This window comes from Heterodontus francisci, chromosome 41 (assembly GCF_036365525.1).
Source record: "Heterodontus francisci isolate sHetFra1 chromosome 41, sHetFra1.hap1, whole genome shotgun sequence".
Taxonomy (NCBI): Eukaryota; Metazoa; Chordata; class Chondrichthyes; order Heterodontiformes; family Heterodontidae; genus Heterodontus; species Heterodontus francisci.
In genome coordinates this window covers 8,022,180-8,043,574 of record NC_090411.1, presented here as the reverse complement: position 1 = coordinate 8,043,574, position 21,395 = coordinate 8,022,180, and the positions used below count along the sequence as shown (strand labels likewise).

The window sequence follows — 21,395 nt, the reverse complement described above, 5'->3', positions numbered from 1 at the left end:
AGTCCCAGTCCTTCCCCTTCGGGATGTTCCTGCATACCCATCGTATGCGCAAGCAGTTTCACGTTGGTTGGGCTCAGAAACCCCTCCTGATTTTTCCTGCAGGGTTTGTGCCGCTCGGGTGACATCGGGGGGGTCTTGTAGGCAGAGAGGATTGGGTTGTCCTCAGCTGCTTCCATCTGTTCCTCCTCGAAAACATCACAGCTCCCGGTCTCCCGGAGCTCAGGTGCGCCAGACGTGTCTTTGCTCCCGGTGTCCCGGAGCTGAGATGCGTTGGCCACGTCGTTACGTGTGGGGAATTGGGGTTGGGGCACGCCGGACCCATCACAGCTTCCAGTGCCCGGGGGCTGGGATGCTTGATCATCCATCTCGGAGTTCTGCCGCCTCTTTTGAAGGGGCTGTCGTTCCAGCATTTCCCCGTCCAGTGAAGAGGAGTTGTTGCAGTCTGATTCAGATGAAAGCCTCCTCTTGCCACTGGTTTGGGTGGTGGCTTTGGGATGTTTTTTCTTTGTGGTTTTCCTCTGGACCACTTGCCACTGACCTGTTTGTCCATCTGCTGCCTCCTCCTCCATTGATTCTGTCTGTGGAGGAGGGGTTTCCGGGCGCTGGGTAGGTGCTGGGTCGTTGGTTTCAGCCGCCTCCCCTTCCTTCTCAGGTTGAAGTTCCTCACTGCGGAGAAGGTTGCTGGTCTCCTTTCGAACAGCGGACGCCTTCGTCGAACCTTCGCCCGGCCATTCCTTGGACCTTGCCGCCTGAGCATAGCTGAGACAACGTTTGGGGCAGGTCTTGTAGAGATGGCCTGCCGCACCGCACAAGTTGCAACACTTAGTCTGCTTACAGTCCTTGGTCTGATGGCCTTCCTCCTTGCAGTTCTTGCAAACAACCGTGCTGCAGTTGGCTGCCATGTGACCAGATTTGCCACAGGTGCGACAAACTCTGGGCTGCCCAGCGTAGACCAAGAAGCCTCGACTTCCCCCGATAGCGAAGCTGGAGGGAGGGTGGATGATGGCTCCACTGGGATCTACCTTCAAGGTCACCTTGACCTGCCGCTTGCTGGTCCAGATCCCAAAGGGGTCCTTGACATCAGTGCTGCTGCCGGCCACCTCGACGTACCTGGCGAGAAAGGTGAGTACATCCACCACCGGAACATGGGGGTTGTAGAGGTGAATCGTCACCACCCGGTCCCGTTGTGACGGAAGCGTGAAGAGCGGCTCCGCTGTGAGGATCGACAGTGGAGCCCGGTCCCCTTTCTCCTTGAACGACTTCAGGAACTTGATGCATCCCGCCACGTTCCGGAACGTCACGTCGAAGTATCCACTGCTGGGGAAATCCTGCAGGCAGAAGACATCCGTCGCTTGAAATCCGCAGCAATCGAAGAGAATTTTCTTGATGAAGAAGGTGCGATCGACCGGTGCATCTCCTTCCTTGTCCTTCACGACCACCCGAACGGTGTTGCGCACTCCCTGGCCCGAAGCTCGAAAATTGGTTATAGCCATTTCACTCAAAGCTTCCCCAGGATCAAAGGCAATGATCATGGTCTCTTCTCAATCAAATAAGCACTGATAAGAACAGATACTACACTTGATCTTAGCCAAAAGGCCGAGAAGCGATGGCCGTAAAACTGCGTTTGCTGCGCGCGTCAGGCCCGGCGTGCGGCCTCTACGTCAAAGTAGCCGCCGGGTGGGCGAGCCTCGGGCGAAAGAGGCGACGGCGGGCGGTCTTTGAGCCAGAGCTCCTTTTGTTGCCGGGCCTTGCAAGCAGAAAGGAAAGCACGCGTGCATGCCACGCGCAGCCATTCCTCGCGCTTCTGCGCGAGGCATTGCGCAGGAAAAAAGACACGCGTGCGCTGGGCAGCAAAGGGCGGCCTGCAACTGCGGGGCAATCCAACAGGGGGCAGCGTAGCGCCCACGGAAAACTGCAGCAAAGTCAGCCGAGCAGCAGCGCCGTCACTATTGCGAATTCTATTTTTCAGCAGGGGTCTCGCCCCCATGAAGGGGGGAAACTGCACCGCTCCTGGAAACACTGCAATACCAGGTGGATGCATGGAGTGGACGGGGCAATCCCCTGCTCCATCTCCCTGTCCCAAAAATCAATTTAATATTTGGTCCCCAGATAGGGGACGTATCAGATATTAAACTGATAAGACCAGATTTTTTTTTTTTTATTTCCAAAATATACTTTATTCATAAAAATCTGTAAAAATTACATTGCCAAACAGTTTCCAAACAGCACCAAAAAATACAAACATTGCAAGGGAGATCAGTTTCCTTCAATACTGTCATGAGTTTCTTCCCAACCCTTCCGTTTCACAATTGTCATGTCAATTACAGTTTTACATTTACAGCAATTCAGAATATTAACGATAAAGTTCGAGGGGCTTCCCATGGATCCAGCCCCTCAGTCCAGCTTGGTGGGGGAACCTTACACTGTGGTCTTTCCCCATTGAGCCTTTGCTGCGGCTGCCCCAAGCTTTAGTGCGTCCCTCAGCACGTAGTCCTGGACCTTGGAATGTGCCAGTCTGCAACATTCGGCGGTGGACAACTCTTTGCGCTGGAAGACCAGCAAGTTTCGGGCAGACCAAAGGGCGTCTTTCACCGAATTGATAGTCCTCCAGCAGCAGTTGATGTTTGTCTCGGTGTGCGTCCCTGGGAACAGCCCGTAGAGCACAGACTCCTGTGTTACAGAGCTGCTTGGGATGAACCTTGACAAAAACCACTGCATCTCTTTCCACACCTGCTTTGCAAAGGCACATTCCAGGAGGAGGTGGGCGACCGTCTCTTCCCCACCACAGCCAACGCGGGGGCACTGTGCGGAGGGGGCGAGACTTCGGGTGTGCATGAAGGATCTGACGGGGAGGGCCCTTCTCACCACCAGCCAAGCTACGTCTTGGTGCTTGTTTGAAAGTTCTGGTGATGAGGCATTCTGCCAAATGACTTTGACGGTCTGCTCGGGGAACCATCCGACAGGATCCACCGTTTCCTTTTCCCGTAGGGCCTTGAGGACATTCCGTGCAGACCACTGCCTGATGGACCGGTGGTCAAAGGTGTTTTTCCGCAGAAACTGCTCCACGAAGGATAGGTGGTACGGCGCCGCCCAACTGCACGGAGCGTTCCGCGGCAATGTGACCAGGCCCATCCTTCGCAACACCGGGGACAGATAGAACCTCAGCACGTAGTGACACTTGGAGTTTGCGTACTGGGGATCTACACATAGCTTGATGCAGCCGCACACGAAGGTGGTCATCAGGATGAGGGCCACGTTGGGTACATTTTTCCCGCCCATGTCCAGAGATTTGAACATCGTGTCCCTCCGGACCCGGTCCATTTTAGATCCCCAGACGAAGCGGAAAATGGCTCGGGTGACTGCCACGGCGCAGGAGTGGGGTATGGGCCAGACCTGCGCCACGTAGAGCAACAACGTGAGCGCCTCGCACCTGATGACCAGGTTCTTACCCACAATGGAGAGAGATCGCTGCCCCCACATGTCCAACTTTTGTCGTACCTTGGCTACTCGCTCCTCCCATGTTTTGGTGCACGCCCCGGCCCTTCCGAACCATATCCCCAGCACCTTCAGGTAATCTGACCTGACGGTGAAGGGGACAAAGGATCGGTCAGCCCAGTTCCCAAAGAACATGGCCTCGCTCTTGCCGTGGTTAACTTTGGCTCCCGAGGCCAGTTCGAACTGGTCGCAGATGCTCATCAGTCTGCGCACGGACAGCGGATCCGAGCAGAAGACGGCGACGTCATCCATGTACAGGGAGGTTTTGACCTGAGTGCCTCCGCTGCCTGGGATTGTCACCCCTCTTATGCTCGCATCCTTCCTAATAGACTCAGCAAAGGGTTCAATACAGCAAACAAACAAGACCGGGGAAAGAGGACAGCCCTGTCTGACTCCAGATTTGATCGGGAAACTTTCAGATTCCCACCCGTTGATTGACACTGCGCTACTGATGTTTGTGTAGAGCAGTTGGATCCAATTGCAGATTCCCTCCCCAAACCCCATTTTGGAAAGCACGTCCATCATGTAGGTGTGCGATATCCTGTCAAAAGCCTTCTCCTGGTCCAGGCTGATGAGGCAGGTGTCCACCCTCCTGTCCCGTACGTAGGCGATCGTATCCCTGAGTAGCGCGAGGCTATCAGAGATCTTCCTGCCGGGTACAGTACAGGTCTGATCGGGGTGAATCACCAGCTCCAGAGCAGACTTGACTCGACTGGCTATGACTTTGGACAGAATCTTGTAATCAACATTAAGCAGTGAGATGGGCCGCCAATTTCTGATTTCTACCCTCTCCCCCTTCTGCTTGTAAATGAGGGTGATGATGCCTTTTCTCATGGATTCTGACATGCTACCAGCCAGGAGCATACTCTCGTATACTTCCAGCAGGTCCGGGCCGACCCAGTCCCACAGGGCCGAGTACAACTCGACCGGTAAGCCGTCGCTCCCGGGAGTTTTACTCGCCTCGAAAGACTCGACGGCCTTTGTCAGCTTGTCCAGAGTTAGCGGCTTGTCCAGTCCCTCCCTCCTGCTGTCATCTAAGACCTCTGTGATAGATGACAGGAAGGACTGGGAGGCTCTGCTGTCTGTGGGCTTCGCGTCATACAGCCCAGCATAAAAGGATTTGCTGATCCTTAGTATGTCGGACTGCGAAGACGTTACCGAGCCATCTTCTTCCTTCAGGCTGCTGATAACAGAGCTCTCTCTGTGTACCTTTTGGAAGAAGTAACGCGAGCACGTCTCATCCTGCTCGATGGAGCGGACTCTGGACCGGAAGATGATCTTGGAGGCCTCCTTGGCAAAGAGCGAGGCCTGCTGGCTCTTCACCTCTTGGAGGTCCTCCTTGACCTCGACCCCCATTGACTGCAACCGGAGTAGATTTTGCATAATTTTCTGGAGTCGGGACAGTTCCCTCTGTCTCTCTCTCGCCTTCTGAACACCTTTGTGGATGAAGAACCTCTTGATGTTCTCCTTTATCGCTTCCCACCAGTGAACTGGAGACTCAAAGAGGGGTTTCACGGTCCTCCAACCTTTGTAATCCCTTTTGAGTTCCTCAACGTTCTCTGGGGTCAGCAGTGTCGCATTGAGCTTCCACGTCCCTCTGCCAACCCGCTGGTCGTCCTGTAAGTGACAGTCGGCCAGTAAGAGGCAGTGGTCGGAGAAGAACACCGGCTTGACGTCGGTGGATCCGACCGTGACAGCACGGGAAACAAACAGGAAGTCAATCCTGGAACGGGCAGACCCGTCCGATCTTGACCATGTGTATCTGCGCTGCGCTCCGTCTGCAGGTTTGCTGAAGACGTCGTGCAGTTTGGCATCCTTAACTGTTTCTATGAGGAATCTGGACGTAGCGTCCAGTTTTCTGTCGTCACTGCCGGATCGTCCAGCCGCATCGATGATGCAGTTGAAGTCACCGCCTAGGATGACCGGCCTGGACGTCGCCAGCAGCAGTGGGAGCTGCTGGAAGACGGTCAGCCGCTCGCTGCGTTGTACCGGGGCGTACACGTTGATCAACCGGAGCGGAGCGTTGTTGTACATCACGTCTGCTACGAGGAGGCGGCCGCCCACCACCTCCTTAACTTCGGAGATGGTGAAGTTACCTCCCCGCAGCAGAATACCCAGGCCGGAGGAACGGCAGTCATTACCCCCCGACCAGATCGATGGCCCGTGGGACCACCATCGCGACCACTGCCTGTAGGTGCTGAGGTGTGGTATTCCACACTCCTGCAGAAACAGTAGGTCAGCTTTGACCTTGGCAAGGTAATCCAAGGTTGAAACACATCGCGTAGTCGATTTAATGCTACGCACATTAATGGAAGCAATTCTTACACCCATTTTTTACTAAAAATTAGTTGTTGCTTCCCATACCATTTGTCCTCGCTAGTCCCAGTCCTTCCCCTTCGGGATGTTCCTGCATACCCATCGTATGCGCAAGCAGTTTCACGTTGGTTGGGCTCAGAAACCCCTCCTGATTTTTCCTGCAGGGTTTGTGCCGCTCGGGTGACATCGGGGGGGTCTTGTAGGCAGAGAGGATTGGGTTGTCCTCAGCTGCTTCCATCTGTTCCTCCTCGAAAACATCACAGCTCCCGGTCTCCCGGAGCTCAGGTGCGCCAGACGTGTCTTTGCTCCCGGTGTCCCGGAGCTGAGATGCGTTGGCCACGTCGTTACGTGTGGGGAATTGGGGTTGGGGCACGCCGGACCCATCACAGCTTCCAGTGCCCGGGGGCTGGGATGCTGGATCATCCATCTCGGAGTTCTGCCGCCTCTTTTGAAGGGGCTGTCGTTCCAGCATTTCCCCGTCCAGTGAAGAGGAGTTGTTGCAGTCTGATTCAGATGAAAGCCTCCTCTTGCCACTGGTTTGGGTGGTGGCTTTGGGATGTTTTTTCTTTGTGGTTTTCCTCTGGACCACTTGCCACTGACCTGTTTGTCCATCTGCTGCCTCCTCCTCCATTGATTCTGTCTGTGGAGGAGGGGTTTCCGGGCGCTGGGTAGGTGCTGGGTTGTTGGTTTCAGCCGCCTCCCCTTCCTTCTCAGGTTGAAGTTCCTCACTGCGGAGAAGGTTGCTGGTCTCCTTTCGAACAGCGGACGCCTTCGTCGAACCTTCGCCCGGCCATTCCTTGGACCTTGCCGCCTGAGCATAGCTGAGACAACGTTTGGGGCAGGTCTTGTAGAGATGGCCTGCCGCACCGCACAAGTTGCAACACTTAGTCTGCTTACAGTCCTTGGTCTGATGGCCTTCCTCCTTGCAGTTCTTGCAAACAACCGTGCTGCAGTTGGCTGCCATGTGACCAGATTTGCCACAGGTGCGACAAACTCTGGGCTGCCCAGCGTAGACCAAGAAGCCTCGACTTCCCCCGATAGCGAAGCTGGAGGGAGGGTGGATGATGGCTCCACTGGGATCTACCTTCAAGGTCACCTTGACCTGCCGCTTGCTGGTCCAGATCCCAAAGGGGTCCTTGACATCAGTGCTGCTGCCGGCCACCTCGACGTACCTGGCGAGAAAGGTGAGTACATCCACCACCGGAACATGGGGGTTGTAGAGGTGAATCGTCACCACCCGGTCCCGTTGTGACGGAAGCGTGAAGAGCGGCTCCGCTGTGAGGATCGACAGTGGAGCCCGGTCCCCTTTCTCCTTGAACGCCTTCAGGAACTTGATGCATCCCGCCACGTTCCGGAACGTCACGTCGAAGTATCCACTGCTGGGGAAATCCTGCAGGCTGAAGACATCCGTCGCTTGAAATCCGCAGCAAGCGAAGAGAATTTTCTTGATGAAGAAGGTGCGATCGACCGGTGCATCTCCTTCCTTGTCCTTCACGACCACCCGAACGGTGTTGCGCACTCCCTGGCCCGAAGCTCGAAAATTGGTTATAGCCATTTCACTCAAAGCTTCCCCAGGATCAAAAGGCAATGATCATGGTCTCTTCTCAATCAAATAAGCACTGATAAGAACAGATACTACACTTGATCTTAGCCAAAAGGCCGAGAAGCGATGGCCCAAAAACTGCGTTTGCTGCGCGCGTCAGGCCCGGCGTGCGGCCTCTACGTCAAAGTCGCCGCCGGGTGGGCGAGCCTCGGGCGAAAGAGGCGACGGCGGGCGGTCTTTGAGCCAGAGCTCCTTTTGTTGCCGGGCCTTGCAAGCAGAAAGGAAAGCACGCGTGCATGCCACGCGCAGCCATTCCTTGCGCTTCTGCGCGAGGCATTGCGCAGGAATAAAGACAACCGCGCGCGCTGGGCAGCAAAGGGCGGCCTGCAACTGCGGGGCAATCCAACAGGGGGCAGCGTAGCGCCCACGGAAAACTGCAGCAAAGTCAGCCGAGCAGCAGCGCCGTCACTATTGCGAATTCTATTTTTCAGCAGGGGTCTCGCCCCCATGGAGGGGGGAAGCTGCACCGCTCCTGGAAACACTGCAATACCAGGTGGATGCATGGAGTGGACGGGGCAAGCCCCTGTCTCATCACCCTCCGCCCTTCAGGAAATCCCAAAGACCCTTTCATCACACTCCCCACGCCAGGAATTCCCAAAGACCCTTTCATCACGCTCCCCCCCGGCATGAAATCCCAAAGATCCTCTCATCAGCCTCCGCCCCAGGAAATACCAAAGACCCTTTCATCACCCTCCCCCCCTTCAGGAAATCCCAAAGAGCCTTTCATTACCCTTCCCCCTCATGAAATCCCGAAGACCCTTTCATCACCCTCACCCCCCACCCCCCGCCAGGAAATCCCAAAGACCCGGGCGGCACAGTGGTGCAGTGGTTAGCACCGCAGCCTCACAGCTCCAGGGACCCGGGTTCGATTCCAGGTACTGCCTGTGTGGAGTTTGCAAGTTCTCCCTGTGTCTGCGTGGGTTTTCTCCAGGTGCTCCGGTTTCCTCCCACAAGCCAAAAGACTTGCAGGTTGATAGGTAAATTGGCCATTATAAATTGTCACTAGTATAGGTAGGTGGTAGGGAAATATAGGGACAGGTGGGGATGTTTGGTAGGAATATGGGATTAGTGTAGGATTAGTATAAATGGGTGGTTGATGGTCGGCACAGACTCGGTGGGCCGAAGGGCCTGTTTTAGTGCTGTATCTCTAATCTAATCTAATCTAATCTAAACCCTTTCATCACCCTCACCCTGCCAGGAAATGCTATAGAAACTTTCATCATCCTCCCCCCCAGGAAATCCCAAACAGCCTTTCATCACCCTCCCCCGCCCAGGAAATCCCAAAGATCCACTCATCACCCTCCCCCCCAGAAAATCACAAAGACCCTTTCATCACCCTCCCCCCCTGGAAATCCCAAAGACACTTTCATCACCATCCTCCCCAGGAAATCCCAGAGAACCTTTCATCACCCTCCCCCCCAGGAAATCCCAAAGACCCACTCATCACCCTCCCCCACAGAAAATCACAAAGACCCTTTCATCACCCTCCCCCCAGGAAATCCCAAAGACCCTTTCATCATCCTTCCACCCAAGAAATCCCAAAGACCCTTTCATCACAATCCCCTACAGGAAATCCCAAAGACCCTGTCATCACCCACCCCACCAAGGAAATCCCAAACACCCTTTCATCAACCTCTCCCACAGGAAATCCCAAAGACCCTTTCATCATGCTCCCTCCCAAGGAAATTCCAAAGAACCTTTCATCACCCTCACCCCCGAGGAAATCCCAAGGAACCTTTCATCACCATCACCCCCAAGGAAATCCCAAAGGCACTTTCATCACCCTCCCCCCCAGGAAATCCCAAAGACCCTTTCATCACCCTCCCCCCCAGGAAATCCCAAAGACCCTTTCGTCACACTCCCCCCGAGGAAATCCCAAGGAACCTTTCATCACCCTCCCCACCCCAGGAAATCCCACAGAATCTTTCATTACCCTCGCCCCCAGGAAATCCCAAAGAATTTTCATCACCCTCCCCCGCAGGAAATCCCAAAGACCCTCTCATCACCCTCCCCCCGCAGGAAATACCAAAGACCCTTTCATCACACTCCCCACGCAAGGAAATCCCAAAGACCCTTTCATCACGCTCCCCCCCGGCATGAAATCCCAAAGACCCTTTCATCAGCCTCCCCCCCAGGAAATACCAAAGACCCTGTCATCACCCTCCCCCAATTCAGGAAATCCCAAAGACCCTTTCATCATGCTCCCCCCCCAAGGAAATCCCAAAGACCCTTTCATCACCCTCCCCCCAAGGAAATCCCAAAGGCCCTTTCATCACCCTCACCCCCAGGAAATCCCAAAGACCCTTTCGTCACCCTCCCTCCGAGGAAATCCCAAGGAACCTTTCATCACCCTCCCCACCCCAGAAAATCACAAAGACCCTTTCATCACCCTCCCCCCCAAGGAAATCCCAAAGACACATTCATCACCCACCCCCCCAGGAAATCCAAGAGACCCTTTCTTCACCCTCCCCCCCAGGAAATTCCAAAGACACATTCATCACCCTCCCCCCAGGAAATCCCAAAGACCCTTGCATCACCTTCCCTCCCTGGAAATCCCAAAGACCCTTTCATCACCCTCCACCCCTTCAGGAAATCCCAAAGACCCTTTCATCACCCTCCCCCCTCATGAAATCCCGAAGACCCTTTCATCACCCTCCCCCCCAGCCAGGAAATCCCAAAGACCCTTTCATCACCCTCACCCCGCCAGGAAATGCGATAGAAACTTTCATCATCCTCCCCTGCAGGAAATCCCAAAGAGCCTTTCCTCACCCTCCCCCACCCAGGAAATCCCAAAGAACCTTTCATCAACCTCCAACCCCAGGAAGTCCCAAAGACCCTTTCATCATCCTTCCACCCAAGAAATGCCAAAGACCCTTTCATCACACTCCCCGACAGGAAATCCCAAAGACCCTGTCATCACCCACCCCACCAAGGAAATCCCAAACACCCTTTCATCAACCTCTCCCACAGGAAATCCCAAAGACCCTTTCATCATGCTCCCCTACAGGAAATCCCAAAGACCCTGTCATCAACCACCCCACCAAGGAAATCCCAAACACCCTTTCATCAACCTCTCCCACAGGAAATCCCAAAGACCCTTTCATCATGCTCCCCCTCAAGGAAATTTCAAAGAACCTTTCATCACCCTCCCCCCCGAGGAAATCCCAAGGAACCTTTCATCACCATCACCCCCAAGGAAATCCCAAAGGCACTTTCATCACCCTCCCCCCCAGGAAACCCCAAAGACCCTTTCATCACCCTCCCCCCCAGGAAATCCCAAAGACCCTTTCGTCACACTCCCCCCGAGGAAATCCCAAGGAACCTTTCATCACCCTCCCCACCCCAGGAAATCCCACAGAATCTTTCATTACCCTCGCCCTCAGGAAATCCCAAAGAATTTTCATCACCCTCACCCGCAGGAAATCCCAAAGACCCTCTCATCACCCTCCCCCCGCAGGAAATACCAAAGACCCTTTCATCACACTCCCCACGCAAGGAAATCCCAAAGACCCTTTCATCACGCTCCCCCCCGGCATGAAATCCCAAAGACCCTTTTATCAGCCTCCCCCCCAGGAAATACCAAAGCCCCTGTCATCACCCTCCCCCAATTCAGGAAATCCCAAAGACCCTTTCATCATGCTCCCCCCCTCAAGGAAATCCCAAACACCCTTTCATCACCCTCCCCCCAAGGAAATTCCAAAGACACTTTCATCACCCTCCCCCCGAGGAAATCCCAAGGAACCTTTCATCACCATCACCCCCAAGGAAATCCCAAAGGCACTTTCATCACCCTCACCCCCAGGAAATCCCAAAGACCCTTTCGTCACCCTCCCTCCGAGGAAATCCCAAGGAACCTTTCATCACGCTCCCCACCCCAGGAAATCACAAAGACCCTTTCATCACCCTCCCCCCCAAGGAAATCACAAAGACCCTTTCTTCACCCTCCCCCCCAGGAAATCCCAAAGACCCTTTCATCCCCCTCGACCCCAGGTAATCCCAAAGACCCTTTCATCACCCTCCCCCCAGGAAATCCCAAAGACCCTTTTATCACCCTCTCCCGAAGGAAATCCCAAACATCCACTCATCAGCCTCCCCCTCCAGGAAATTCTAAAGACCCTTTCATCACCCTCCCCGCCCAAGGAAATCCCAAAGACACATTCATCACCCTCCCCCCCAGGAAATCCAAGAGACCCTTTCTTCACCCTCCCCACCCCACAAAATACCAAAGACCAGCCATCAGCCATCACTCATCAGCCTCCCCCTCCAGGAAATCCCAAAGAACCTTTCATCAACCTCCAACCCCAGGAAATCCCAAAGAATCTTTGATTACCCTCGCCCCCAGGAAATCCCAAAGAATTTTCATCACCCTCCCCCGCAGGAAATCCCAAAGACCCTTTCATCACACACCCCCCATCTGGAAATCCCAAAGACCCTCTCATCACCCTCCCAAACTCCAGGAAATCACAAAGACCCTTTCTTCACCCTCCCCCCCAGGAAATCCCAAAGACCCTTTCATCCCCCTCGCCCCCCAGGTAATCCCAAAGACCCTTTCATCATCCTCCCCCCAGGAAATCCCAAAGACCCTTTTATCACCCTCTCCCGAAGGAAATCCCAAATATCCACTCATCAGCCTCCCCCTCCAGGAAAATCCAATGACCCTTTCATCACCCTCCCCGCCCAAGGAAATCCCAAAGACACGTTCATCACCCTCCCCCCCAGGAAATCCAAGAGACCCTTTCTTCACCCTCCCCACCCCACAAAATACCAAAGACCAGCCATCAGCCATCACTCATCAGCCTCCCCCTCCAGGAAATCCCAAAGAACCTTTCATCAACCTCCAACCCCAGGAAATCCCAAAGAATCTTTGATTACCCTCGCCCCCAGGAAATCCCAAAGAACTTTCATCACCCTTCCCGCAGGAAATCCCAAAGACCCTTTCATCACACACCCCCCGCCTGGAAATCCCAAAGACCCTTTCATCACCCTCCCCAACTCCAGGAAATCCCAAAGATCCTTTCTTCGCCCTGCCACCCTTCAGAAAATCCCAAAGACCCTTTCATCACCCTCCTGCACAGGAAATCGCAAAGACCCACTCATCACCCTCCACCCCGCAGGAAATCCCAAAGACACTTTCACCACCCTCCCCCACAGGAAATCCCAATGACCCTTTCATCATCCTCTACCCCAGGAAATCCCAAAGACCCTTTCATCACCCTCCCCCACAGAAAATCCCAATGACCCTTTCATCAACCTCCCCCACCATGAAATACCAAAGAGCCTTTCATCAACCTCCCCACCAAGGAAATTCCAAAGACCCTTTCATCAGCCTCCCCCACAGGAAATCCCAAAGACCCTTTCATCACCCTCCCCCCCAGGAAATACCAAAGAATTTTCATCACCCTCCCCCGCAGGAAATCCCAAAGACACTGTCATCACCCTCCGTTGCAGGAAATGCCAAAGACCCTCTCATCACGCTCCCCCCCGCCAGGTAATCCCAAAGACCCTTTCATCACCATCACCCCCAAGGAAATCCCAAAGGCACTTTCATCACCCTCCCCCCAAGGAAATCCCAAAGACCCTTTCATCACCCTCCCCCCCAGGAAATCCCAAAGACCCTTTTGTCACCCTCCCCCCGAGGAAATCCCAAGGAACCTTTCATCACCCTCCCCACCCCAGGAAATCCCACAGAATCTTTCATTACCCTCGCCCCCAGGAAATCAAAAAGAATTTTCATCACCCTCCCCCGCAGGAAATCCCAAAGACCCTCTCATCACCCTCCACACCCCACAAAATACCAAAGACCCTTTCATCACGCTCCCCCCCGGCAGGAAATCCCAAAGATCCTCTCATCAGCCTCCCCCCCAGGAAATACCAAAGACCCTTTCATCACCCTCCACCCCTTCAGGAAATCCCAAAGACCCTTTCATCACCCTCCCCCCTCATGAAATCCCGAAGACCCTTTCATCACCCTCCCCCTCAGCCAGGAAATCCCAAAGACCCTTTCATCACCCTCACCCCGCCAGGAAATGCTATAGAAACTTTCATCATCCTCCCCTGCAGGAAATCCCACAGAGCCTTTCATCACCCTCCCCCACCCAGGAAATCCCAAAGAGCCTTTCATCACCCTCCCCCACCCAGGAAATCACAAAGACCCTTTCTTCACCCTCCCCCCCAGGAAATCCCAAAGACCCATTCATCCCCCTCGCCCCCCAGGTAATCCCAAAGACCCTTTCATCACCCTCCCCACAGGAAATCCCAAAGACCCTTTTATCACCCTCCCCCGAAGGAAATCACAAACATCCACTCATCAGCCTCCCCCTCCAGGAAATTCCAAAGACCCTTTCATCACCCTCCCCGCCCAAGGAAATCCCAAAGACACATTCATCACCCTCCCCCCCAGGAAATCCAGGAGACCCTTTCTTCACCCTCCCCACCCCACAAAATACCAAAGACCAGCCATCAGCCATCACTCATCAGCCTCCCCCTCCAGGAAATCCCAAAGAACCTTTCATCAACCTCCAACCCCAGGAAATCCCAAAGAATCTTTGATTACCCTCGCCCCCAGGAAATCCCAAAGAATTTTCATCACCCTTCCCGCAGGAAATCCCAAAGACCCTTTCATCACACACCCCCCGCCTGGAAATCCCAAAGACCCTTTCATCACCCTCCCCAACTCCAGGAAATCCCAAAGACCCTTTCTTCGCCCTGCCACCCTTCAGAAAATCCCAAAGACCCTTTCATCACCCTCCCCCAACCCAGGAAATCCCAAACACCCTTTCATCACCCTCCCCCGCAGGAAATCCCAAAGACCATTTTATCACCCTCCCCCCCAGGAAATCCCAAAGACCCTTTCATCACCCTCCCCAACTCCAGGAAATCCCAAAGACCCTTTCTTCGCCCTGCCACCCTTCAGAAAATCCCAAAGACCCTTTCATCACCCTCCCCCAACCCAGGAAATCCCAAACACCCTTTCATCACCCTCCCCCGCAGGAAATCCCAAAGACCATTTTATCACCCTCCCCCCCAGGAAATCCCAAAGACCCTTTCATCACCCTCCCCGCCAGGAAATCCCAAAGACCATTTCATCACCCTCAACCACCCCCCAGGAAATCCGAAAGACCCTCTCATCATCCTCCCCCCCAGGAAATCCCAAAGACCGTCTCATCACCCTCCCGCCCAGAAAATCCCAAAGACCCTTTCATCACCCACCCACAAAGGAAATCGCAAAGCCCCTTTCATCACCCTCCTGCACAGGAAATCCCAAAGACCCACTCATCACCCTCCACCCCGCAGGAAATCCCAAAGACACTTTCACCACCCTCCCCCACAGGAAATCCCAAAGACCCTTTCATCACCAACCCCCCACAAGGAAATCCCAATGACCCTTTCATCATCCTCCACCCCAGGAAATCCCAAAGACCCTTTCATCACCCTCCCCCACAGAAAATCCCAATGACCCTTTCATCAACCTCCCCCGCCATGAAATACCAAAGAGCCTTTCATCAACCTCCCCACCAAGGAAATTCCAAAGACCCTTTCATCAGCCTCCCCCACAGGAAATCCCAAAGACCCTTTCATCACACTCCCCCCGCCTGGAAATCCTAAAGACCCTTTCATCACGCTCCCCCACAGAAAATCCCAAAGACCCTTTCATCACCCTCCCCTACAGGAAATCCCAAAGACCCTGTCATCACCCACCTCACCAAGGAAATCCCAAACACCCTTTCATCAACCTCTCAAACAGGAAATCCCAAAGACCCTTTCATCACCCTCCCCCACAGAAAATCCCAAAGACCCTTTCATCAACCTCCCCCCCCATGAAATACCAAAGACCCTTTCATCAACCTCCCCACCAAGGAAATTCCTAAGACCCTTTCATCAGCCTCCCCCACAGGAAATCCCAAAGACCCTTTCATCACACTCCCCCCGCCTGGAAATCCCAAAGACCCTTTCATCACACTCCCCCAAAGAAAATCCCAAAGACCCTTTCATCACCCTCCCCTACAGGAAATCCCAAAGACCCTGTCATCACCCACCCCACCAAGGAAATCACAAACACCCTTTCATCAACCTCTCCCACAGGAAATCCCAAAGACCCTTTCATCATGCTCCCCACCAAGGAAATCCCAAAGACCCTTTCATCACCCTCCCCCCAAGGAAATTCCAAAGAACCTTTCATCACCCTCCCCCCGAGGAAATCCCAAGGAACCTTTCATCACCCTCCCCCCCAGGAAATACCAAAGACCCTTTCATCACCCTCCCCCTCTTCAGGAAATCCCAAAGACCCTTTCATCACCCTCCCCCCCTTCAGGAAATCCCAAAGACCCTTTTGTCACCCTCCCCCCGAGGAAATCCCAAGGAACCTTTCATCACCCTCCCCACCCCAGGAAATCCCACAGAATCTTTCATTACCCTCGCCCCCAGGAAATCAAAAAGAATTTTCATCACCCTCCCCCGCAGGAAATCCCAAAGACCCTCTCATCACCCTCCACACCCCACAAAATACCAAAGACCCTTTCATCACGCTCCCCCCCGGCAGGAAATCCCAAAGATCCTCTCATCAGCCTCCCCCCCAGGAAATACCAAAGACCCTTTCATCACCCTCCACCCCTTCAGGAAATCCCAAAGACCCTTTCATCACCCTCCCCCCTCATGAAATCCCGAAGACCCTTTCATCACCCTCCCCCCCAGCCAGGAAATCCCAAAGACCCTTTCATCACCCTCACCCCGCCAGGAAATGCTATAGAAACTTTCATCATCCTCCCCTGCAGGAAATCCCACAGAGCCTTTCATCACCCTCCCCCACCCAGGAAATCCCAAAGAGCCTTTCATCACCCTCCCCCACCCAGGAAATCACAAAGACCCTTTCTTCACCCTCCCCCCCAGGAAATCCCAAAGACCCATTCATCCCCCTCGCCCCCCAGGTAATCCCAAAGACCCTTTCATCACCCTCCCCACAGGAAATCCCAAAGACCCTTTTATCACCCTCCCCCGAAGGAAATCACAAACATCCACTCATCAGCCTCCCCCTCCAGGAAATTCCAAAGACCCTTTCATCACCCTCCCCGCCCAAGGAAATCCCAAAGACACATTCATCACCCTCCCCCCCAGGAAATCCAGGAGACCCTTTCTTCACCCTCCCCACCCCACAAAATACCAAAGACCAGCCATCAGCCATCACTCATCAGCCTCCCCCTCCAGGAAATCCCAAAGAACCTTTCATCAACCTCCAACCCCAGGAAATCCCAAAGAATCTTTGATTACCCTCGCCCCCAGGAAATCCCAAAGAATTTTCATCACCCTTCCCGCAGGAAATCCCAAAGACCCTTTCATCACACACCCCCCGCCTGGAAATCCCAAAGACCCTTTCATCACCCTCCCCAACTCCAGGAAATCCCAAAGACCCTTTCTTCGCCCTGCCACCCTTCAGAAAATCCCAAAGACCCTTTCATCACCCTCCCCCAACCCAGGAAATCCCAAACACCCTTTCATCACCCTCCCCCGCAGGAAATCCCAAAGACCATTTTATCACCCTCCCCCCCAGGAAATCCCAAAGACCCTTTCATCACCCTCCCCGCCAGGAAATCCCAAAGACCATTTCATCACCCTCAACCACCCCCCAGGAAATCCGAAAGACCCTCTCATCATCCTCACCCCCAGGAAATCCCAAAGACCGTCTCATCACCCTCCCGCCCAGAAAATCCCAAAGACCCTTTCATCACCCACCCACAAAGGAAATCGCAAAGCCCCTTTCATCACCCTCCTGCACAGGAAATCCCAAAGACCCACTCATCACCCTCCACCCCGCAGGAAATCCCAAAGACACTTTCACCACCCTCCCCCACAGGAAATCCCAAAGACCCTTTCATCACCAACCCCCCACAAGGAAATCCCAATGACCCTTTCATCATCCTCCACCCCAGGAAATCCCAAAGACCCTTTCATCACCCTCCCCCACAGAAAATCCCAATGACCCTTTCATCAACCTCCCCCGCCATGAAATACCAAAGAGCCTTTCATCAACCTCCCCACCAAGGAAATTCCAAAGACCCTTTCATCAGCCTCCCCCACAGGAAATCCCAAAGACCCTTTCATCACACTCCCCCCGCCTGGAAATCCTAAAGACCCTTTCATCACGCTCCCCCACAGAAAATCCCAAAGACCCTTTCATCACCCTCCCCTACAGGAAATCCCAAAGACCCTGTCATCACCCACCTCACCAAGGAAATCCCAAACACCCTTTCATCAACCTCTCAAACAGGAAATCCCAAAGACCCTTTCATCACCCTCCCCCACAGAAAATCCCAAAGACCCTTTCATCAACCTCCCCACCCATGAAATACCAAAGACCCTTTCATCAACCTCCCCACCAAGGAAATTCCTAAGACCCTTTCATCAGCCTCCCCCACAGGAAATCCCAAAGACCCTTTCATCACACTCCCCCCGCCTGGAAATCCCAAAGACCCTTTCATCACACTCCCCCAAAGAAAATCCCAAAGACCCTTTCATCACCCTCCCCTACAGGAAATCCCAAAGACCCTGTCATCACCCACCCCACCAAGGAAATCACAAACACCCTTTCATCAACCTCTCCCACAGGAAATCCCAAAGACCCTTTCATCATGCTCCCCACCAAGGAAATCCCAAAGACCCTTTCATCACCCTCCCCCCAAGGAAATTCCAAAGAACCTTTCATCACCCTCCCCCCGAGGAAATCCCAAGGAACCTTTCATCACCCTCCCCCCCAGGAAATACCAAAGACCCTTTCATCACCCTCCCCCTCTTCAGGAAATCCCAAAGACCCTTTCATCACCCTCCCCCCCTTCAGGAAATCCCAAAGACCCTTACATCACCCTCCCCCCTCATGAAATCCCGAAGACCCTTTCATCACCCTCCCCCCCCCGCCGGACAGGAAATCCCAAAGACCCTTTCATCACCCTCCCCTACAGGAAATCCCAAAGACCCTGTCATCACCCACCCCACCAAGGAAATCCCAAACACCCTTTCATCAACCTCTCCCACAGGAAATCCCAAAGACCCTTTCATCATGCTCCCCCCCAAGGAAATCCCAAAGACCCTTTCATCACCCTCCCCCCAAGGAAATTCCAAAGAACCTTTCATCACCCTCCCCCCGAGGAAATCCCAAGGAACCTTTCATCACCATCACCCCCAAGGAAATCCCAAAGGCACTTTCATCACCCTCCCACTCTTCAGGAAATCCCAAAGACCCTTTCATCACCCTCCCCCCCATCAGGAAATCCCAAAGACCCTTTCATCACCCTCCCCCATCATGAAATCACGAAGACCCTTTCATCACCCTCCCCCCCCCGGACAGGAAATCCCAAAGACCCTTTCATCACCCTCACCCCACCAGGAAATGCAATAGAAACTTTCATCATCCTCCCCCGCAGGAAATCCCAAAGAGCCTTTCATCACCCTCCCCCACCCAGGAAATCCCAAAGACCCTTTCATCACCCTCCCCCACAGAAAATCCCAAAGACCCTTTCATCAACCTCCCCACCAAGGAAATTCCAAAGACCCTTTCATCAGCCTCCCCCACAGGAAATCCCAAAGACCCTTTCATCACACTCCCCCCGCCTGGAAATCCCAAAGACCCTTTCATCACACTCCCCCACAGAAAATCCCAAAGACCCTTTCATCACCCTCCCCTACAGGAAATCCCAAAGACCCTGTCATCACCCACCCCACCAAGGAAATCCCAAACACCCTTTCATCAACCTCTCCCACAGGAAATCCCAAAGACCCTTTCATCACCCTCCCCCACCTTCAGGAAATCCCAAAGACCCTTTCATCACCCTCCCCCCTCATGAAATCCCGAAGACCCTTTCATCACCCTCCCGCCCCCGGCCAGGAAATCCCAAAGGCCCTTTCATCACCCTCCCCCCCTTCAGGAAATCCCAAAGACCCTTTAATCACCCTCCCCCCTCATGAAATCCCGAAGACCCTTTCATCACCCTCCCCCCCCCCCGGCCAGCAAACCACAAAGACCCTTTCATCACCCTCACCCCCAAGAAATCCCAAAGACCCTTTCATCACCCTCCCCCCCAGCAAATCACAAAGACCCTTTCATCACCCTCCCCCCCAGGAAATCCCAAAGACCCTTTCATCACCATCCCCCCCAGGAAATCCCATAGAACCATTCATCACCCTCCCCCCAGGAAATCCCAAAGACCCTTTTATCACCCTCTCCCGCAGGAAATCCCAAATATCCACTCATCAGCCTCCCTCTCCAGGAAATTGCAAAGACCCTTTCATCACCCTCCCCCCCAGGAAATCCAAGAGACCCTTTCTTCACCCTCCCCCCCAGGAAATTCCAAAGAACCTTTCAACACCCTCCCTCCCAAGAAAATTCCAAAGACACATTCATCACCCTCCCACCAGGAAATCCCAAAGACCCTTTCATCACCCTCCCTCCCAGGAAATTCAAAAGACCCTTTCATCACCCTTTCACACAGGAAATCCCAAAGACCCTTTCATCACCCTCCCCCCCAGGAAATACCAAACAATTTTCATCACCCTCCCCCGCAGGAAATCCCAAAGACACTGTCATCACCCTCCGTCGCAGGAAATGCCAAAGACCCTCTCATCACACTTCCCCCGCCAGGTAATCCCAAAGACCCTTTCATCATCCTCCCCCCCGCAAGGAAATCCCAAATATCCACTCATCAGCCTCCCCGCCACGAAATCCCAAAGACCCTTTCATCACCCTCCCCCCCCAGCCAGGAAATCCCAAAGACCCTTTCATCACCCTCACCCCACCAGGAAATGCTACAGAAACTTTCATCATCCTCCCCCGCAGGAAATCCCAAAGAGCCTTTCATCACCCTCCCCCACCCAGGAAATCCCAAAGACCCTCTCATCACCCTGCCCCCTCCCCAGGAAATCCCAAAGACTCTTTCTTCACCCTCCCCCACAGGAAATCCCAAATATCCACTCATCAGCCTCCCCGCCATGAGATCCCAAAGACCCTTTCATCACCATCACCCCCAAGGAAATCCCAAAGGCACTTTCATCACCCTCCCCCACAGGAAATCCCAAAGACCCTTTCATCACCCTCCCCCCCAGGAAATCCCAAAGACCGTTTTGTCACCCTCCCCCACGAGGAAATCCCAAGGAACCTTTCATCACCCTCCCCACCCCAGGAAATCCCACAGAATCTTTCGTTACCCTCGCCCTCAGGAAATCCCACAGAATCTTTCATTACCCTCGCCCCCAGGAAATCCCAAAGAATTGTCATCACCCTCCCCCCCCAGGAAATACCAAACTCCCTTTCATCACACTCCCCACGCCAGGAAATCCCAAAGACCCTTTCATCACGCTCCCCCCCGGCATGAAATCCCAAAGATCCTCTCATCAGCCTCCCCCCCAGGAAATACCAAAGACCCTTTCATCACCCTCCCCCATCATGAATTCCCGAAGACCCTTTCATCACCCTCCCCCCCAGCGAGGAAATCCCAAAGACCCTTTCATCACCCTCACCCCGCAAGGAAATGCGATAGAAACTTTCATCATCCTCCCCCCCAGGTAATCCTAAAGAGCCTTTCATCACCCTCCCCCGCCCAGGAAATCCCAAAGACCCACTCATCACCCTCCCCCCCAGAAAATCACAAAGACCCTTTCATCACCCTCCCCCTCTTCAGGAAATCCCAAAGACCCTTTCATCACCCTCCCCCCCTTCAGGAAATCCCAAAGACCCTTACATCACCCTCCCCCCTCATGAAATCCCGAAGACCCTTTCAACACCCTCCCCCCCCCCGGACAGGAAATCCCAAAGACCCTTTCATCACCCTCCCCTACAGGAAATCCCAAAGACCCTGTCATCACCCACCCCACCAAGGAAATCCCAAACACCCTTTCATCAACCTCTCCCACAGGAAATCCCAAAGACCCTTTCATCATGCTCCCCCCCAAGGAAATCCCAAAGACCCTTTCATCACCCTCCCCCCAAGGAAATTCCAAA

At 54.0% G+C, this 21,395-nt stretch overlaps 3 pseudogenes; all 3 read right to left on the bottom strand.

The window, feature by feature from the left end:
• Window positions 1–1,500: 1,500 nt before the first annotated feature.
• Window positions 1,501–1,608, bottom strand: LOC137354705 (U2 spliceosomal RNA; annotated as a pseudogene).
• A 386-nt stretch (window positions 1,609–1,994) lies between these two features.
• Window positions 1,995–2,173, bottom strand: LOC137354462 (U2 spliceosomal RNA; annotated as a pseudogene).
• Window positions 2,174–7,373: 5,200 nt separating this feature from the next.
• On the bottom strand, window positions 7,374–7,482 carry LOC137354618 (U2 spliceosomal RNA; annotated as a pseudogene).
• Between the last annotated feature and the right edge of the window lie 13,913 nt (window positions 7,483–21,395).